The sequence below is a fragment of the Podarcis melisellensis genome (genome assembly GCF_964234715.1).
Source record: "Podarcis melisellensis genome assembly, chromosome: 16".
In the NCBI taxonomy this organism is placed as follows: Eukaryota; Metazoa; Chordata; class Lepidosauria; order Squamata; family Lacertidae; genus Podarcis; species Podarcis melisellensis.
In genome coordinates this window covers 24,794,805-24,816,169 of record NC_138533.1, presented here as the reverse complement: position 1 = coordinate 24,816,169, position 21,365 = coordinate 24,794,805, and the positions used below count along the sequence as shown (strand labels likewise).

At 47.5% G+C, this 21,365-nt stretch overlaps 2 long non-coding RNA genes across 2 annotated transcripts in view; one reads left to right on the top strand and one right to left on the bottom strand.

The window, feature by feature from the left end:
* Positions 1-16,309, bottom strand: part of LOC309359163 — a 160,460-nt gene extending 144,151 nt beyond the window's left edge. The window contains exon 1 of the long non-coding RNA XR_014163752.1: positions 16,158-16,309. This is a non-coding gene — a long non-coding RNA (uncharacterized lncRNA). The remainder of the gene's footprint in view (positions 1-16,157) is intronic.
* The window catches only part of LOC309359145, a 368,574-nt gene that overhangs the window by 285,789 nt on the left and 61,420 nt on the right, over positions 1-21,365 (top strand). The window lies entirely within an intron of this gene.

Genomic DNA, 21,365 nt, shown 5'->3' with positions numbered 1-21,365 from the left:
ATCCCCATGGGCAGCTGGCCCTGCCCCTGGGCACAGGGCACGCGCACCACCCCAGGCACCCGATCGGCTTGCTCCACCGCTGCTTGAGACCCCAGTCATGCTCCAGAATGACCACCAGAATGCGCATTTCATCTTGCAGAGTGATGGATGAAAAGCAGGAACTCCGATAGCAAGTCAGCATCTCTTCCTTAAGAGCAAATGATGGGCTTTTAATGAATTGACCTTGTGTTCATATCATTGCTTCGTTACTCAACAGGCTCAAGATTGATCTGTCCCCATCTTCTCCCAGCCAGGAGGAAACAAATGTATTCTAAAGCTGCAAGAAACACTTCTTCAAGGTTCCTTTTTTTTTCTTTTTCTTCTTCTTTTTTACGTCGGTGCAGGATAAGTTGATGGGCTGAGGGACAGGATGGGCCGGGGCTGGGGATTTGCTGGATAAATTGATGCCCTTTCCAGAGCCTTTCCTGTCATCCCAGAAGGCTGTGGGGTTGTTGTGAGGCCGTTGAGCATGCCAAGAGGTAATGTGCTGCCCCATTTACAGAAGAATATGGATGGAGAGGGAGCATCCCTTAAGTGCCACTTTCGGAAATTACAGCAGCCCAAGGAAGGAGAGGATGAGGCAGCAGTAAAGTGGGTTGTCAAAGAAGCCTTGGATCCCACGATTGTAAGCGATAGGAACAATTCCAAGGCAAGTAAATCAAAGGAATCAGATCAAATTCTGTTTGACCGAATCTGGGCATTGTTTTTACCTGTATGACTGTCACTAAGCATTATTATTATTATTTATTATTATTGCTTTTTTCAGCCAGAACTTGACAGAACTCTAGGTAAAGGTAAAGGACCCCTGGATGGTTAAGTCCAGTCAAAGGCAACTATGGGTTGCGGCGCTCATCGCTTTCAGGCCAAGGGAGCCGGCGTCTGTCCACAGACAGCTTTCTGGGTCATGTGGCCAGCAGGACTAAACTGCTTCTGGCACAACGGGACACCGTGATGGAAACCAGAGCGCATGGAAATGCCGTTTACCTTCCCACCACAGCAGTTACCTATTTATCTACTTGCACTGGTGTGCTTTCTTTTCTTTTTTTACACTTTTTAATTCAAACTTAAACCAAACATATTATCCAGAAACATATCATCCTTATTTTCCCCCCATTTTTCCTCCCTCCCCCCACCCTCCCAAACTAAACCCAACCCCCCACCCCCAACCCCGGCTTCCCTCAGTTCCAGTCTTTGATTTCTCTAAGAATGCTGTTTTCTGCATGTTACACAGTTGTATAGATCCTCAAACTTTTTAGATGATTATCATCAATAGAAAAGTTTGTGAATGTTTATTCAAAGCCAGCCAAGGAATCCAGTTCGCTTTGTTATGTCTTCAAATACTTTGTAAAGGGTTCCCATTCATCCTTAAAGTCACAGTTATCCTTGTCCCATAGCTTATATGTCAATTTTGCCAGTTCTGCATAGTCCATCAATTTTTCTTGCCATGATTCTTTAGTTGGGGTTTCTTCAGTCTTCCATCCTTGTGCTATTGGAACTCTTGTGACCGTTGTCGCATACATGAAGATATTTTTCAGCTTTCAAACTGGTGTGCTTTCAAACTGCTAGGTTGGCAGGAGCTGGGACAGAGCAAGGGGAGCTCACTCCGTCATGGGGATTTGAACCGCCAGCCTTCTGATCGGAAAGCTCAAGAAACTCAGTGGTTTAGACCACAGCACCACCCATGTCCCTAGAACTCTATTTCCAGAACTCTATTCCGGCACCTCTCAGGTGGGTACCATTGCCATTATAAGAGAACAAGAGAGATGTTTGTGGTAACTTCCAGCACCTCTTTTTCGAGAAGAATACCACTGATGCTGATTTACATTTATATCCCACCTTTTCCTCCAAGGAACTCAAGGTGGCATGCATAGTTCTCCCCCTCCTCTTTTAGCCCCCACAACAACCCTGTGAGGTAGGTGAGGCCGAGAGGCAGCGACTGGCCTCCAAGGTCACCCAATGAGCTTCGTGGCTGAGTGGGGATTTGAACCCTGGTCATCCAGGTCCTAGCCCAACACTCTAACCACTACGTCACATGGGCTCTCACTCAAATAGGCAATGTAATGCCCTCCAGTATGGCCAATAGTCAGGGATTAGAGCTGCTGTGGTCCAGCAACATTTAGAGGACCTTGCCATGGCTATCCCTGTTAAAGCTCACTGAATAGAAGGGAGACTGGCTCTTGGACAGCTTTCCTCGATCTGGTGCCCTCCAGGTGATTGGGGCTGGAGCTCCCAAAATCCCCAGCTAGGACCGTTCTAGTTTAAAATGGCACCAGTTGATGAAAACTGATTTTGGAACAGGGCTTCCAATTCCAGCTGCTGCTCAAGGCTAGCCTGTGTCTCTTGGGCTCAGTCTCCCAAACTGGGAAGGGCCACAGCTTAGTGACAAAGCATTTGTTTGCATGCACAAGGTCCCAGGTTCAGTTCTCCTAGCGGCATCCCTAGATAGGGCTGAGGACTCTCCATTGCCTGAAACCCCAGAAAGCCACTGCCAGCCAGTGAGGACAGAACTGAGCTAGATGGATCAATGATCTGAGTCAGAGTAAGGCAACTTCCTAGGTTCCTACACTGTCAAAAGGAGAACAGCAACTTTTTTTGCAGAGCTGGGGGGGGCCATGCCTGAACTTCCTCCCATTAATGGTGTGTAGGGTGTGTAGTCCCAAATTCTAGACAAGAACGAGGCACACCCATTAAATAAAAGGTAAAGGGACCTCTGACCATTAGGTCCAGTCATGACTGACTCTGGGGTTGCAGCACTCATCTCGCTCCATAGGCTGAGGGAGCTGGCGTACAGCTTCCAGGTCATGTGGCCAGCATGATTAAGCCGCTTCTGGCGAACCAGAGCAGCGCACGGAAATGCCGTTTACCTTCCCGCTGGAGCGGTACCTATTTATCTACTTGCACTTTGACGTGTTTTCGAACTGCTAGGTTGGCAGGAGCAGGGACCGAGCAACAGGAGCTCACCCCGTCGTGGGGATTCGAACCGCCGACCTTCTGATCAGCAAGTCCTAGGCTCTGTGGTTTAACCCACAGCACCATCCATGTCCCAGCCCATTAAATGCAATTTCCCCCAGTTTGCATCAATCATTTAAACCAGGCATTCCCAAAGTGAGTGGTACCATGATCTGGAGGGGGGGGGTTATCTGGGGGGGGCACTAAGTCAAGGAGGTAGCATGTGGAATCACTGAATCAAGTTCATCTATTTTGTTGAATTAATTAAACTAAATCATTTTAATTGGATTTTGAATAAATGTGCAATCAATTGTTACTGCTTTGAATCTTATTGTGGTGCTATCTTCATTCACCATGCAAACCACTATTATGAATAATGGTTTTTTTAAAAAAAAAAAACCCACTGAAGGTTTTCTTCATTTACAAAAGCACATGCATTGTCCCTTTTTTCATGTTGTATTTTCTACATTTGTATACAATACCAATGTCTCAATAATGCTTTTTACAGGGAACAGTAGGGGGCACTGGGATGGAGTTCATGAAACCAGGGAGAAGGAGGAGGCCCAACAAAGTTTGGGAGCTACTGGTTTTAAACCACAGCACCCATTCCCCCCCCCCAATTTGCAGAGCTTGAAATCCTCCAGCACTGAATTTGAGAGATCCGTGCTTGCATTTTGAGGCTGCAAAATAATAATGTAGGCTTTGCCCTTTCCAGCTAGGTTGGTTCTCTTACTGTTTCATAAAGGGACTCTCTCTCTCTCGCTCACACCCAAATAGCCTTGTTTCAGAAGAGAGTGTCTCTTCCCAGCCAAAGTGAATCCCGACTGCTGTTTGTGCGGGCAGGTCACATACTGGGCAAACAAGCCAGTCGGCTTAATAGGGGCATGGCAGAGAGAAATTGCAAAGAGGAATTCAAAGGAGCAGACAGAGCAAAGCCCTAGCAAGGTCTTTTAACCTCCTTCTGTCTAGGAGACAACATCTGTTGCATGTTGCCGAGAGGAAGCCGGCGTCCCAGCTTAAAAAGCAGACAGGAACGTGACGGCCCCATTCACCTCGGCAGGCAGGAAAGATGCTGATGGGAGTCTCATCCCTGCATCGCAAGGGCTGCGCCCATCAGCATCCAATCGAAGTGCCTGAATCAGGGCTAAAAGAAGTGCTCCGTTTGTCATTGCAAAATCGGCTCACGCTCATGTTTCCCAAACAGCTGAGGGTGAATCTGTCAGCTTTGGCATTTATCCTTTTTTCCCCCAACCTTCAGTTCAGTTCTCCACATTTCAACTTTAGTTTGCGAATTTAAAACAAGCAAACAAACAAAACTCATGAAAATTCGTCATCTATCGGAAGTCAAATGTGTTTATTTATTTTTTCCTTTTAATTCCTTCTTTTTTATTTCCACCCCCTTTTTCCCCTTTTCCTCTCTTTCTTCTTTCTCATCCTCTTCTTTTGGTCTTTTTCCTTTTTGATTTGCTAAGAAAGAGATAAAGAGATAAAAGTTAGATATGAAAAATTGACTAACTTAAAGTGATGTTTTGTAATTTGTCAGGTGGTCAGTTGAAATGAACTGATGTATTAACTATTGTGGATTTTTTGTTATTGCTGAATCTTAAATAAAAGTTAGTTTAAGCCTGGGGGGGCGGGGAGAGAAAGAAAGGAAAATTCATCACCATCTTAGTACAAATTTATCTTGATGCGGACAACTTTGTATATGCAAGTTTGCCACCATTCTTCATCAGACCAGTACTCCTTAGCCTGGTCTCTGATAGCAGATGACTCTCCCCCACTCATAGTTCTACAAAGCTTAATGTTGGAGAGATAATTAAGTAACTAGGAGATTTCATATTTCCTAACAGAATGGGAGAAAAAAATTAGAGCCTTGCAACATATCGAGTGCTCTGAGCAGCATAACAAAGATTCAGCCACAAGACTCCTGGCTTCCCTTTTTTTTCAGCTGAACTGTCACACTGTCATGGTCCCTAATAGCTAATCTGGAAGAATGACACCTCTTTGCCACACCCTAGCCAAATTCTTAGGGACGTGGGTGGCGCTGTGGGTTAAACCACAGAGCCTTGGACTTGCCAATCAGAAGGTCGACGGTTCAAATCCCCGTGACGGGGTGAGCTCCCGTTGCTCGATCCCTGCTCCTGCCAACCTAGCAGTTCAAAAGCATGTCAAGTGCAAGTAGATAAATAGGTACCGCTCCGGAGGGAAGGTAAACAGCATTTCCGTGCACTGCTCTGGTTTGCCAGAAGTGGCTTAGTCATGCTGGCCACATGACCCGGAAGCTATACGCCGGCTCTCTCAGCCAATAAAGCGAGATGAGTGCCGCAACCCGAGCCGGTCACAACTGGACCTAATGGTCAGGGGTCCCTTTACCTTTACCCAAATTATTAGGAACCATTACTGGCATAGATTAGAATGGTTGTTTCACTAATGTAGTTTTAATCCTATCTATGTTTAATTGTATTTTAATGATTGGCTTGTCTATGTTTTAGCCATACATGGATTTCTCTGCAAGCTGCCTTGAATTCCATCAGGGGGAAAAGTGAGGTGTTAAAAAATAATAATAATAATAGGTAACAAATTTAGCAGAATCTCTCTCTGAAGAAGAACAAAAACAAAAGCCCCCCCCCCCAGCTTCTTCCAGTTGGATAGCCTTCCTTTCCTGCTCACAGGGCCAATTGCCCCCAAGTGCCGTATGGCTGGAATATCAGTAAAGCGAGGGAGACAGATGAAGAAGACATCAGGACCCTGTTTCTATTCCAGCTGGACGGTCTCTTCCTCCACTAGGACATCTCCCACCAGCTGTCCTGTGAGAAGAGTCCTGCTGACTTGTTGTGTGCTATTATTGCTTATTGGGGGGCGGGAAGAAGTTTGCTGCTACCGTATTGGCCCGAATATAAGCCGCACCTTTAGAATTCAGTGGGGGGACGGACACAATACCCAAATATAAGCCGCTCCCTTAAAATTTCGCAGCCACTCACACCTGTTCCGTTTTACCGTATGTCTGTTTCAGCAGCGATATAGTAAAAGCCCATTTTTGTAAGGTTGTGAATTTAAGCTGCACTTTAACTTGTCACAGTCAGGAAAAAATGGGGGCAGGGCAGTGCAGCTTATATTTGGGCCAATATGGTATTTCTTGTAGCTACCTTAGAAGGATTTGTACCCTGAAAGGCAGCATGCAAATCGTTTTAATTTTGTAATTTTAATAATGGCTGAAGCCAATGCCTTGGGAATTATCACAGACCTCTTTCAGAGCCACTCTTTAAACCCAAGGGCATTTATTCATCCCTGCTCATGCAGTGGGAAGCGGCAAACTTTGAACCCTGATAAGGATTGATGGGATGAGATGTGTTTTGTTTCTTAAAGTCAGTTGCCCTTGCTTCTGCAGTGATTTGCCATGTTTTTATTTTATTTTATTTTAAATTCTCATAATGCACACTTTCCCCCAACACAGGCATTTTTGCAATCAATGTTCGCTCAGAGAACTGCGTTGCAAAATCTGCCTAAGTGCCTGTTTTGAAGGGTGTCTGTGTTTCAGTTCCTGTTGTCAGGTACTGGGCAGAGGAGGAATGGTGGAGACCACCTCCCCAGCCTGACCCTTCCAGAGAAGAAGGAGACAGTTCAGAATTACAACAGGGGGTTGAGGGAGGTCAAGCTCAGAGGCAGTTGAGGGGGAAAGCTGGGAAATAATGGGAGAGGAGGAGGAAGAAGAAGCACCAAAAGGGAGACAGCTGACGGACACAGTGTCTTTAGAAAGTATTCCAGACACGCCCCCTCCCAGAACCCGGCGAGCCTTGAAAGTAGGAAAGCAAAGAGCTCAAAGGCAGAGGGCACCTTCCAGCACCCGTAGTGATGACTCATGAGGAAGTGGGAGAAACAGAGGCGGTGGAGATTCACTTCGAGCAATGCCATTAATCCGAGAGGCCACATTCCCAAGCCTCTCTCTGTGAATATTGAATACAGTGGTACCTTTGGTTGTGAACGGGATCCATTCTGGAGGCCTGTTCGAAACATGAAAAGAGCACAACCCGCAGCGGCGCATCTGCACACACGCGGGTTGCAATTTGCCACTTCCGCGCATGCGCGTGACATCATTTTGCGCTTCTGCTCATGCGCAAGCAGTGAAACCTGGAAGTAACCCTTTCCGGAACTTCTGGGTTGCCACAGGACGTAACCCAAAAGAACGTAACATGAAGCGGACATAACATGAGGCATGGCCGTACAGTGATACCTTGGTTTACAACCATAATCCCTTCTGGAGGTCCAGTTGTAAACCAAAACAGGTTGTAACGCAAGGCACGCTTTCGCCAATGGGGCCTCCAAAAAAAAGAAAGGGTTGTAATAAAAAAAAATGGGTTGTAATCCAAAAAAAGGGACACGCACTTCAGGGTTTGACGTGGTTGTAATCCAAAACGCTTGCAAACTAAGGTACTGTACCACTGTAAAAGCAGATGGTAAGGACTTTTCCATGTCTTGTCCATTCCTGGTAACCTGCCATTGGGGTTGGTTTCTCTGAGGCCTGACACTTGTCTCATTTTGGAAAGTGCAAATTTGATTAATTTGCCCTTAAGAAGATCAGGAGAGCCTGCTGGGTTGAGCAAGTGTGGCCCATGTAGTTCAGCATCCTGTTTTCGCAATGCCCAACCAGATGCCTGTGGGAAACCAGCAAGCAGAACCCCCAAGCACAAGAACCCTCTCCCCTCCTGCGACTTCCAGCAACCGGTATTCCGATGCATCAATGCCTCCAACCATGGAGACCAAGCGTCGCCATCATGGCCAGTTGCCACTGAGAACCTTCCTCTCCATCAATTAAAGGTAAAGGGCCCCCTGACCATTAGGTCCAGTCGTGACCAACTCTGGGGTTGCGGTGCTCATCTCGCTCTATAGGCCGAGGGAGCCGCCATTTGTCCACAGACAGCTTCCGGGTCATGCATGTGGCCACCTTGACTAAGCTGCTTCTGGTGAGCCAGAGCAGTGCACAGAAACACTGTTTACCTTCCCTCTGGAGCGGTACCTATTTATCTATTTGCACTTTGACATGCTTTCGAACTGCTAGGTTGGCAGGAGCAGGGACCAAGCAATAGGAGCTCACCCCGTTGCGGGGATTCAAACCGCCAACCTTCTGATCAGCAAGTCCTAGGCTCTGTGGTTTAACCCACAGTGCCACCCGCGTCCCGCCTCCATCAATTAGTCCAATCCTTTTTTAAAGCTATCCGTGGTGTTTCATGCAAACTGCTTCAATGTAAACTGAATTGACTTTCCCTCCCATTTCTACACAAGAAGTGGAACTTGCAACTTAGTAAGAATGAGGCGAGACTCTCAAAACCAGCTGCAACAATGACCGTGGGCAAGGAGGTGTTCGAGTATACAAGGATAGGTTGCTCAAACGCTCAGAAAAATCCCCTCCGGTGCTAGCCTTTTGAACCCTAAACGGTGCATGTTCATGTCTCCCTTGTTCTGGACCAGGCCCCTTTGCTCTCCTCACCCTCAGAAGACAGAATCCATCTCCTGTCCAATGACCCTGTGAGAGGGTGACTTTTTTCAACGCAGTTCACAGGGCTGCTGTCAAGGCAGCCACAACCCTTTCCATTACGCTGGGGCAGAGGAGTTCGGAGACTGAAGCTTCTGCTCTCTGTCTCCTCATGCTGCTGAATATAAATTGGGTTTTTAACGGCCTCAGGTGGATCTCCACAGTTCGGACAAAAAGGTAGAGGTGTGCTCATGGGGGAGAGGGCCATTGGTGGCTATAGCTGGATGCATAGAAGAATAGCATTGGTTGTGAAGATACAATATATGCCACCTTGAGTTCCACAGAGAACGAGGCCAAAATAAAATTTAATTGTCAATTACATACATATGCCTTGCCCTATGTCAGCCAGATCTATCATAACCCACAATGCAACAGTGTTCTCAGTGCTGGATCAAGAAAGCAGAGATGCTCCATCTGAACTCCATTGAAAGGAAAGGAGAAGAAGGTGAAGTTTCTGCTTCCAAGCTGGACATGATGCTACAATATCACCAGTTATATGAAATGTTTCAAACAGACAGGAAAAATGATTTTCTGGACCAAAGCTCACGATCTGAAAAAAAGAACTTTTACAAAACAAAGGAAAACTATTATCTAAATGTACGATCTGTTGTTGTTAGATTGGGGAACGAAAGACGAGCTTGTTAAAGCCTCTATGACTCACTAGGCAATAGATATAGGACATAATATAGATTTGAATCTCTGGGAAAAACACTTGAAGAGCGATCTGAAGTTCACAGCATGTTATTCTTTGAAAGAGAACTACCTGAAAATGATTTATAGATGGTACTTAACTCCAAGTAGACTTGCTAAAATGTGTAAGTCCGAATCAGATAATGCTGGAGGTTGAGGGTACGTTTTATCATATGTGGTGGACTTGAAAAAGGGTAAAAGAGTATTGGGAAATGATATATAATGAATTGAAAAAAATGTTTAAAAGCACCTCTCCCAAAAAAAAACCAGAGTTCTTTTTGTTGGGGATAATTCAGAGATGAATTCCCAGGTGTCAAAAAAGACTATTTATGTATGCTACTACTGCAGCCCATGTTTTGTTAGCCCCAAACATGCGAGGTCACAACCAAAGAACAGCAACTTAAAGTGATGGAATACACGCAGCTTGCCGATTTAACATATAGAATAAGAGAACAAGAAGAATGTATGTTTAAAGAAGACTGGAAAATGTTTACTGAATATATGGGGGGAAATTTGTTCCTTTAAAAATGCTGGTAGCATTAAAATAAATTGAACAGTGTTAATCAGTTTTGATGGATGTAACAATGGGTTACTGAATGATTTAGTTCATGTAAAATATGCAAGGATGTAGGGTGTGCAAAATGAACCACGGAAAGAGAAGGGAAGTCGTTGATTTAAGGTTGTTTAAATGAATATTTTGAAATGTAAAATAGAAAACGTAATAAAAAAATCATATTAAAAAAGAAAGGAGAAGAAGGTGAAGTCTCTGTTTCCAAGCTGGGCTTGTTGCTGTTGAATTCAGGTTCCAGTTTGCAACAGTGCTCATCTTCTTGAAGCCTTCTTGGTTTTTTCATCTTCTGAGCAACTCATGAGGAAGCTGGCTTCTTCCACTGCACCTCTTCTTGTAGATTTGTGTGAAGCCCTCCTTGACATTTTCAGGGTATCCATTAGGTCTGACAATTTTATCCGCTCCTCCTTGCCATGAGGGCAAGACTGTGAAGTCAGCAATTCCCAAATGTTACGGAGTCTGGGAGGTTTGAATGCTCATTAGCATCCTAGGCTGCTGGTCCTCATCCTCCAAAATATATGTCAGCCTTGCTGTTCTGAAGCCATCGCCAAGCTGGTGTGCTCTCCAGATGTTTTCGGCTCCCTTTCCCATCAGCTAGGGGTGCTGTTTTCAGCTTCTCTTAGTTTCTGAAACTGAGACATTTTGCATGCAGACCATAGGAATGTAAGAAGAGTTGCTGGAGAAGACCAGTGGCCCATCTAGTCCTACCCTGGACAGTTAAATCCAGTCAAAGGCAGTTATGGGGTTGGGGGACTCATCTCACTTTTAGGCTGAGGTAGCTGACGTTTGTCCACAAGCAGCATTCCGGGTAATGTGGCCAGATTGACTAAACTGCTCCTGGAGCAACAGGACATTGTGACGCAAGCCAGAGCTCATGGAAACACACTGTTTACCTTCCCACCAAAGAGGTACCTATTTATCTACTTGCACTGGTTTGCTTTCAAACTGCTAGGTTGGCAGGAGCTGGGACAGAGCAACGGGAGCTCACCCCATCACGGGGATTTGAACCACCAACCTTCTGATTTGCAAGTCCAAGAGGCTCAGTGGTTTAGACCACAGTGCCACCCGCGTACAACATCCTGTACTCACACTGGTGTGATGGCCTGGGAATCCAATTCAGAGGCTGAACCGGAGAAGTCCCAGCCTGCACAGGAGTCCCTGCCTCCAGGGCCGGCTGAACTGGGGCAGGGCCTTGATTCTGAAGCGCCTGCACCTGTGCCTGATCCTCAGAAGCAGGCACCAGGTGAATCCACTCTGGCTCCAGAGGTGGTTGAGGACTCAGTGCCTACAGGTGAGTCTCCCCCTGGGCCCAGTAACCCTTCAGCCTCTCCTGAACTGCAGAGGCTCAGGGCAGAGAGGCAAAGGGAACTGGTTTCTCCCAGGAGGAGTGCTCGCCTTAAGAGAGGCGGGTCTCCTGGGGGCCGGGACCGCCCCTGGCCTCAGAGAAGATAAAAGCCAGTCAGCCCGGTCCCAGGTTGCGGGAGCAACATCGTTGATGAGCTGTTTCGGCCAGCATCCAGTCCTGTTTCCCCCAGAGTTCCTGTCCTTGCCTGGCTTCCTGCTGTGGACCCCGCTTCGCCCGAGGAGGACTGTCTGCCGACCCTCAACTCAGGTCCTGGACCTCGCCCCACGGTAACCTCCCCCCTGTACCAGCACAACTGGCCAACCAGATGCCTCCAATGGGAAACCCTCAAGCAAGACTCGAGCTTCCATCTGTAGAAACTCAGACCTGGCAGAGAACATTCAACTATTGGCTTCGTCTTAATCTAAATCCACCTGGTCTACTGCCTCTAGTAATGCAAGACCCTCACAAAAGCAAGTGGTTCAAAACTGTGCATCAAAAACTCCTTACATGCGGTCTGCATTCACAGTCCCTACTATCAATGGGCCTCATTAAAGCAAAGAGTCTAATAGGCCAGCGCCTGAAAGACATTGAACGACAAAACAACCTGATTATCTTAAAGAAACTGTGCCCATGGTATACCTACTTTCCCCCTTCTCATTTTGACTCTCCAGCTTCATATTTGTTTAAACTAACCATCCCAAAATACAGACGTGCCTTTACATTGGCTAGATGGGATGTTCTTCCCTCTGCTGTACTCGAAGGTCGTTACCAAAAGACTCCATTTGAAAAACGACTTTGCCCATGTGGAGATGGTAACACGGAAACTGTGTCCCACGTCCTTCTATCTTGCCCCCTTTACAAAGACCTAAGGAATGAGATTATTACTCCACTCATTCTCTCCAACCCCGGCCGTTCACCAGACATTACACTGTATTTTCTATTATCTGATACGGATAGTCAGATAACAGAGAAGGTCGCGAGGTACATCGAGAGAGCTGCGAAATTGAGGGCCACCATCTGAGTGACAGACTTGTTCATCTGACGGACCTCCTTTTGCTTGTTCTTTTCTTCCTTTTATCCCTATTTTCACTTTTAACTCTTGTATAGCTGTGGCCTGTTGGCTTTGCTAATAAAGTTTTGATTTGATTTGATTACTCGAGCTCAAGAGAACTCTCCCCTCCTGCACTCTCCAGCAACTGTTCTCCCGAAGCATTAAGAGCAGGAGAAAAGGCTGCTGGAGCAGACCAGTGGCCCAGCTAGGCCAGCATCCTGTTCTCAAAGCAGCCACCCAAATGCCTCCAATCAGAAGCTGGAAAGCAGGATCTGAGCACAAGAGTGCTCTCCCCGCCTGTGACTTCCAGCAACAGGTATTCATCAGCATCATCGCCTCCAATCATTGACATCAGGTGTGCATGCAGGAGCTTCTTGACTCCCGGCTCTCTGACCCTTGGACTCTTGGCTTCCTGACTCCTGGCTTCTGGACTCCCGTTCCTGCTCCCACCCCACCATCTTGCCCCTGGTCCCGACGTCCCCAGCCAAGACTTTAATGGACCATGACAATTGAGGCAGAGCACAGCCACTGTGACTAGGAGCCTTGTCCAATTCCCCTTTAAAGGTTGGTGGCCACCCTGCCTCCTTTGGGAGTGATTTTCATAGTTCATGCTGCCTGAAGGACTTTATTTTGTCTAGTCCTGAAGCTTCCAACATTCAGCTTCATTCGATGCCCGCAAGTTCTGGCATTATGCCTAATTTTAGAAACTTCTAACAAATCACATCTTACTTAACCTTTTCTCTAAACTAAAAAGTCCCAAATGCTGCAACTTTTCCTCACAACAGAATATTGTGGCCTCATGTTCTTATGTCGGCAATTTCCCCTAATACATACATTTTTGCAAGGCACCCCCCCCAATATAATATATTTTTGTATATCCAACGCACCCACCCACTCCAAAAATATGCATTTTTATACACACTTTCCCCTAACGTGCATTTGTGCAAACATTTGGTTGGAGAACAGCGCTTCAAAAGTCAAAGAAGTGAGGATTTCAAAGGAAAGCTGTCTTTTTGGCTCACGAATTGCTTCTGGGACTGCAAATTAAGTGGGCTTACATTAAAATGTATTTCTCCCACGTCCCTAACCCCCGCCCGACCTCTCTCACACATACGCAATCTTTGCATAGTTGTGGCATGAGAGAGACACTTGCAAATAGCGTTCTCCGTCTCCCATACACTGCATTTAACTTGACAAGCAATTACAGACTCCAAGGACAAAGTCCAGCTTATATATCTCTCTCTGTCCCTAATCTCCTGCTGCTAAGGGACCAGGTGGGGCGAAGGGAGCTACAGTCGGGGGGGCGGGAGCGGGAGACTTGTCTTATTACCTGGAACATAATTGAACAGGAACGCTATCCCTCTGCATAAATAGAATTTATGCTAGTTAGACTGGCACCAAGGCTATTAAGGAAATTAGTTGGGAGCCTTTTGATAAACCAGCACATTCATTACTCTCCGGAACACAATTTGCAGGCGTTCACTGAACGTGGATACAAAGCGAAAGAATGCATGGCAGAGGGACTGCTGCTCTTGTGATTCGCTTTCGAGTCTTTTTATTTATATATTGTTTTCAGCCTATGCGGCAGTTTAGCAGCTGCATGATTGGTATCTCTGCCTAGTTATCGGTTCCACCACTATCCTCACAAACAAACAAAAACCCTGCTCTCATTAGAGCTGCTACTATGTCCACTGTCCATTATTAAAGAACTCAACTGGATAGAACTGGACTTTAAGAACTTCAGGAGAGCCCTGCTGGATCCAGCCAGTGGCCTATATAACCCAGCCCCCTGTTCAACCAACTCCTTATGGGAAACCTGCAAGCAGGATTCCAGCACCAGAACACACTCTACTCCCACAGCCTCCAGCAACTAGTGTTCAGAAGCATTACTGCCTCCAATTGTGGAGAGAGAGAGAGAGAGAGAGAGAGAGAGAGAGAGAGAGAGAGAGAGCAGCCATCATGGCAAGCAGCCATCAACAGCTTCCTCCTCCATGAATTTATCCAATCCTCTTTTAAAGCCATCCAAGTTAGTGACCATCACTGTCTCCTTGGGGAAACGAGCTCACTGTTTAACACGGTATTGTGTCCTTTCACACCTCATAACCCAACCTTCTTTCTTCTTCTTCTTGGTGATGACTCAGTGGCATAGCGTGGGGGGTGCAGGGGGGGCCGGGCGCACCGGGCGCAACATCTGGGGGTTAGGGTTAGGGGGCGCAAATCCACGGGTTAGGGGGCACAAAATACTTGCCTTGCCCTGGGTGCTGACAACCCACGCTACGCCACTGTGATGACTCATAGCCAAGTAAGATTGTCTTCCATGAACACAGTGTTAACAATGAGTCCATAAGTGGATCTGGATCCACACGTCCTTCCACAGCGGGGACAGTGGTTTCCGGGCAGGAGCTGATCATGGTGTGGATTTGCCAAGCGTGCCTTCCTCCTAGCACGTTTCTCCCTTGCGTCCCAAGATCGAGTGTCATCAAAGCTCATGACACCTCTGGTAAAGGCTGTTCTCCAACTGGAGCACTCGCAGGCCAGTGTTTCCCAATTGTTGGTGTTTATACTACATTTTTTTAGATTTTCCTTGAGAGAGTCTTTAAACCTCTTTTGTTGACCACCAGCATTACACTTTCCATTTTTAAGTTTGGAATAGTGTAGTTGCCTTGGAACTGGTGATCTTTGCTTCTTCCAGTAAGGACTGTCCAATTCCTTAAACTTCACCTCAGTCACTGACCTCCCTTTATAGGGTACCTGTGGCAGTTCCCTATGCTTTTGAGGTTCAGCTGGCTGTGACTAAGGGCTGAGGCTACAGTGTGGCAGTCCCTGTACTGTGGAACTCACTGCTGCTAGAAGTTTGGCAGGAACCATCTCTTCCTTCCCCCCCCCCCAGATGTCTTCTGGAAGAGTGCATTGTTTCAACAAGGCATTCGCAATATGAATTATCTCTTTTTAACCAACCAGTATTTATCTATGTTTTAAATGGGTGCTGTTGTTTTAAATGGACGCTATTGCTGATATTATTCTAACTTTGCATGTTGCATATTGTCTTGATAAGCTTTGGTGAAAGTGTGGAACATAAATACTTTAATAAATAATTGAGTTGCTCTATCCTTCTTTCAAAAGGGACATGGGTGGCGCTGTGGGTTAAACCACAGAGCCTAGGACTTGCCGATCAGAAGGTCGGCGGTTCAAATCCCCGCGACGGGGTGAGCTCCCGTTGCTCGGTCCCTGCTCCTGCCAACCTTGCAGTTTGAAAGCACGTCAAAGTGCAAGTAGATAAATAGGTACCCCTCTGGCAGGAAGGTAAATGGCGTTTTCGTGCGCTGCTCTGGTTCACCAGAAGTGGCTTAGTCATGCTGACCACATGACCCGGAAGCTGTACGCCGACTCCCTCGGCCCATAGAGCGAGATGAGTGCCACAACCCCAGATTCGGTCACGACTGGACCTAATGGTCAGGGATCCCTTTACCTTTTTATCCTTCTTTTAGCAATATTTGCCAGTCTTGGATTTTATGCGCCTTGATGCTCCCCTGGTTGTGCATGACAGCTTCACAACATACCATAAACGCATCCTTTATTTCTTATGCTTAAGGTCGACCATCAAGGTGACCAAGGCTGGTTGAGTTCCAAAGACAGGTCTGAACCCAGGTGGTAGTGGATCTAGATTATTGGTCTCATCTAGAAATGCTTGCAGTTGCTCCACAAACACCCTCTCCACCACCTTTGCCAAGGAAGGGATGGCGGCGGCCGGTCTGTAGTTGTTACACTCCATAAGGCCTAGAGTTCTGGTCGCTGTAGAGTTTAGAAAACTTCAGAAAAGGGCAACTAAAATGACGCTGTGACTCCTCTACAAAAAAAGGCCGCAGGTACTGGGAATTAAGGAGCCAGCGTTTGTCTGCAGACAGTTTTTCCGGGTCATGTGGCCAGCATGACTAAGCCGCTTCTGGCGCAATGGAACACCAAAACCAGAGCAGCGCACGGAAACGCCATTTACCTTCCCGCCGAAGCGGTACCTATTTATCTACTTGCACTGGTGTGCTTTTGAACTGCTAGGTTGGCAGGAGCTGGGACCGAGCAACGGGAGCTCACCCCGTCACGGGGATTCGATCCACCGACCTTCTGATCAGCAAGCCCAAGAGGCTCAGTGGTTTAGACCACAGTGCCACCTGTGTCCCTTAAAGAGGATTAGACAATGGCAATTGATGGCTACAATGCTTCTGAGTAGCTCAGTCAGTAGAGCACAATACTCTTTATCTCACGGTCATGGGTTAGAGTCCCACATTGGGTGAAAGTTCCTGCATTGTGGAGGGTTGGGCTAGGTCCCTTCCAACTCTACAATTCTATAATTCTATGAATACCAGTTGTTGGGAAGCACAGGAGGGAAGTGTTTTCTTGGGCCCAGGCCCTGCTTGTGGGATTCTTGCAGACATGTGAATGGCCACTTTCAGAATAATAATAATAAAAAAATAATAATAATAATAATAAATTTTATTTATAGCCCGCCCTCCCCAGCCAAAGCCGGGCTCAGGGCGGCTAACAACAATCAAATAATCAAACAGTCAAATAATCACACATTCTAAAAATATTTCATTATAAAAATTAATTAAAATCAAATTGATGGCAACCGATTAAGCAAAATTCTGTGCAGGTTGCCAGAGGAGGGAGTCAGGCTGCGCCCTGACCAAAGGCCTGGTGGGACATCTCTGTCTTGCAGGGCCTGCGGAAAGATGTCAGGTCCCGCAGGGCCCTAGTCTCTTGTGACAGAGCGTTCCACCAGATTGGAGCCGCAGCCGAGAAGGCCCTGGCTCTAGTTGAGGCCAGCCTAACCTCTCTGAGGCCTGGGACCTTGAGGATGTTATTATTTGCAGACCGTAGGTTTCTCTGTGGGGCATACCAGGAGAGGCGGTCCCGTAGTGTAGGCTGAGCCTAGTCCATGCCAGGGAATCGTTGGCCCGCGTCCCCAGATCCAGAGAGAGAGCGAAAGAAAGCTCCAGGAAAGATCCTTCTTTGGAGGAAAGCAGTTTATTATCTGTGCACAGTGACAGCCAGCAGAATCACTTCTGGAAACTGGCTGCCCCGAAATACGCCTCTGCAAACATTCTTATACCTTGAGAAAGCTCCCTCCCTCCTCCCCAAACGCCCTCCAAGAAAAACTTCCCCAATCAGCTGGAAAGTTTTCAACTTATTTCTTAATATAGAATGGCATGTCTATATTGCTAGCCCCTCTAAGCAGCCCCCTCCCTAAGCGTCCTGCATCCCGTCCTCCCGTCTCGTATGTGTCTTTCTTATCTTGCATTCCTAAAATAGGAAAGCGAGGGGCCTCTTTTGCAGGTCTGGTTATTTCTTGCTAGCTGCTAGCTGACCTTCTTTTGCAGAAGTCAAATTAGCTCAGAAATTTACTTAGATCCAAGGTACAGAGAATATAGAAAATCCTTCTTAGGTACAAGGTACAAGATATAGAGAGCATATATAGGAAGCAACCCTTCCCTCTCCCTTCACTCCCTCCTCTTCTTATGAACAACCTAATACTTAGGTTCGTTCTGGGGTAGGGGTCTATAATCTCTCATGAAAGCAATCACGCGAGGTCCCATCATGCGAGACATCATCTTCTCCATCATATTTTGCATACATTGCATCAAGCAGGGCATACAGAAGCAGAAAAGCAATAGAAGCATTATTGGACCTATCACCATAGTAAATATCCTCCCCATCCATCCACCTTCGGGCAACCAAGAATATAACCAATTCTCTAAGGCCCACTGGGTATATGGTACTTCGATGAGTGGGAGAAAGAGAAGCACCTCCTGGAGGGGGGTTTGGTGAGAAATAAAAAGCAACACACCCACAAGAATAGACTGCTGCTAAAACTCTAGCCTGGTGAGGAGTCAAATGCCCAATGGGGTGGTCCCCTTCCCAAATTATTGTAAGTCTCACTCTGTCCCTGTACTGTGGTAGGATATTCTCAGGTGGGTGAGTTCGTAGAGCAGGTACGTTGGGAGCGCTGCCCGCGGGCGCCCCTCCCATCCAATTCTTCAGCCGTGCGTAGAGGTATCAGCCTCCGGAGTGATACCAGCAGGGCGGTCGTCTACCGGGCGCCTGGAGATGGTCAGCCGAAGGGAGTTCTCTGGATCTGGTGTTACTGTCCAGTCGGAAATGGCTTTCTTCACTCGAGTATGGTGGACCCACAGGGTGATGCCAGCAACCTTCACAGCAGTAGGTGTGGAGAGTAGCACAGTGTAAGCTCCCCTCCAGCAGGGCTGTAGGGGGGCTCGCTGCCAGTCTTTCACCCACACTTCGTCACCTGGCTCGAACTGATGGAACGGTTCAGTTAACACACATGGGGTGCGAGCCTGGGTCCACCTATTGAGATAAGAGAAAACTTGGGAGAGTGACTGTACATAGTTATTCAATTGCACATCTTGGCTAGCATATGGAGTTAACATTCTAACATATGGAACTGGTCTCCCAAACATAACTTCAAAAGGTGACAAATGGGTCCGTTTTGACGGGAGACTGCGGACCCTGAGTAACGCCAAGGGCAACATGGTCACCCAATTAGACCCGGTCTCCTGTACCAGCTTGGACAGCTGATTCTTTAGAGTTCTGTTCATTCTCTCTACTTTTCCAGAACTCTGGGGTCTATAAGCAGTATGCAGCTTCCAGTTGATCTGGAGCGCTTTTGCCAGTCCCTGTAGGACTGCATGAACAAATGCTGGTCCATTGTCAGATCCTATGGACCTTGGCAGTCCATAGCGAGGGATGATTTCCCTAAGCAGGCACCTGGTTACTTCAAATGCCTTTTCAGTCTTTGTGGGCCATGCTTCGACCCATCCGGTGTAGGTGCACACTGCTACCAGCAGGTAGCGGTGCAGTCCACAACGGGGTAATTCAGTAAAGTCCACGACAAGATCTTCCATAGGTGCAGTTCCACTGTGCTGAATCCCTGGGGGAGCCAGTGGTCCGGCTCTGGGATTATTCTTTTGACACAGCAGGCATTTCCTGGAGACCTGGGCTGCCAGTTGGTAGAGGTGGGCTATATAGAAGCATTTTTCCAGCTGCTTGGTTGTAGCATCTGGTCCTATGTGGGTTGAATCATGGTATCTCTGAGTGACCTGCCGAGAAAGGGACTCTGGAATCCATATCCTGTCATCAGGGGTAAGGTACCATCCTTCTTTGGACAGCGTCAACTCCTGAGCGTCCGCAGTGTCCCTTTCCTGCTTCGTATAAGCTGGCTTGTCAGTAGTGCTTAAAATCTCTTCTGGGACCAGTGCTCCAATAACCGAGGCGGGGGCCAGTTCTTGGGCTGCTTTCTTGGCTACTCTGTCTGCCAATCGGTTTCCTCTGGCCACTTCCCCTGGTCCAGTCTTGTGTCCATAACAATGGATAACTGCCACTGCCTCGGGCTCCCATACAGCATCCAGAAGGTTCAATAAGGCTTGTGGGTGGGCCACCTGGTTTCCTCTGGAGGTAAGCAAACCTCTTTCTTTCTATAAGGCTCCATGGGCATGTAAAGTCAGGAATGCATACTTAGAATCTGTATAAATGTTTATCTTCTGTCCCTTTGCCAGGCTCAGGGCTCTGGTAAGCGCAGTTAACTCTACCAGCTGGGCCGATGTTCCAGGTGGGAGTGACTTTGCTTCGATCACCTGGTCTTCCAGGGCTACTACTGCATAGCCTGCTTTCCGCTGTCCAGTCTCAACAAAGCTGCTTCCATCTACAAACCATGAAGGCCAGTGGGGGTTTGCCTCATCTTTTAGGTCAGGTCTGCTGGAATATACTTCATCCATCACTTCAATGCAATCGTGCACCTGCTCCTCACCTTCTCCTACCGGCAACAGGGTAGCTGGGTTGAGGGCGGTGGTAACCTGAAACTTCAAACGCGGGTGCAACAATAGCATCTGGCACTTTCTCATTTTTGCTTGGGAGAGGAAATAGGTACCCTTCATGTCAAGCAGGGCTGGGACTGCATGCGGGGTCACACAAACAGTGTCTTGGCCAAAGGTAAATTTGTCTGCTTTGTTCAGTAGGGTGGCTACTGCCACTATTGCTCTCATGCATGGCGGTAAACCTTGTTCTGTAGGCGTCAGGCGCTCAGATAGGTATGCCACGGGCTGCTGCCAGCTTCCCAATTTTTGGCATAGCACTCCCTTTGCTGTTCCCTGGTCTTCATCCACAAATAGGGAGAAAGGCTTCTCAGGATTTGGGATGCCCAGCGCTGGTGCTTGCTGCAATGCCTTTTTCAGATCCTTGAAGGCATGCTGTTGCTCTTCTCCCCACACAAAGGGGTCCTTTTCAGTTCCTCTGGTTGACTCATGCAGAGGTTTGGCAATTGTGCTGTAGTCTGGTATCCATATTCTACAGAATCCTGCTGAGCCCAAAAAGCCGCGAAGTTCCCTGCGATTCTTTGGCTCTGGAATCTGGATGATGGCTTGCTTCCTTTCTTCCCTTAGGGTCCGTCGCTGATGGGATATATCAAATCCAAGGTATTTCATGGTGGGTTGACATATCTGGGCCTTTTTCTTAGATACTCGGTATCCTGCTTCAGCCAGGTGATTTAACAAATCCTTGGTGGCCTCCATACATGTGCTCTCGTCTGAACAGGCCAAAAGAAGATCATCCACGTACTGCATCAAGACTCTGCGCGGACTGGTGGGGAAGCTAGACAGGTCCGAGGCCAATGCAACCCCAAAAAGGGTTGGAGAATTCTTGAAGCCTTGTGGAAGCCTCGTCCACGTGTATTGCACCCTAGTGCCTGTTCCCGGATCTGTCCATTGAAATGCAAACAGGGGCTGACTTTCTTCTGCCAGGCGGCAACAGAAGAATGCATCCTTCAAGTCCAATACGGTGAAATAACATGCGGTGGGAGGTATTAGACTCAACAGCGTGTAAGGATTGGGCACATTGGGGTGGAGGGTCTCCACGGCCTGGTTGACTGATCTAAGGTCTTGGACCGGGCGGTACGAACCATCTTCCTTCTTCACCGGCAAGAGTGGGGTGTTCCACTGAGATTGACACTGTCTCAGGATGCCATGGCGAAGTAACCGTTCCAAATGTACCCATACTCCTTCCGCAGCTCTTCGGGGGATAGGATATTGGTTCACAGCCACAGGGTTGGCGAATGGCTTGGGCTTGACTATTATAGGTGGGATGTTCTTTGCCATTCCGGGCGGGTTGCTTTCTGCCCATACACCAG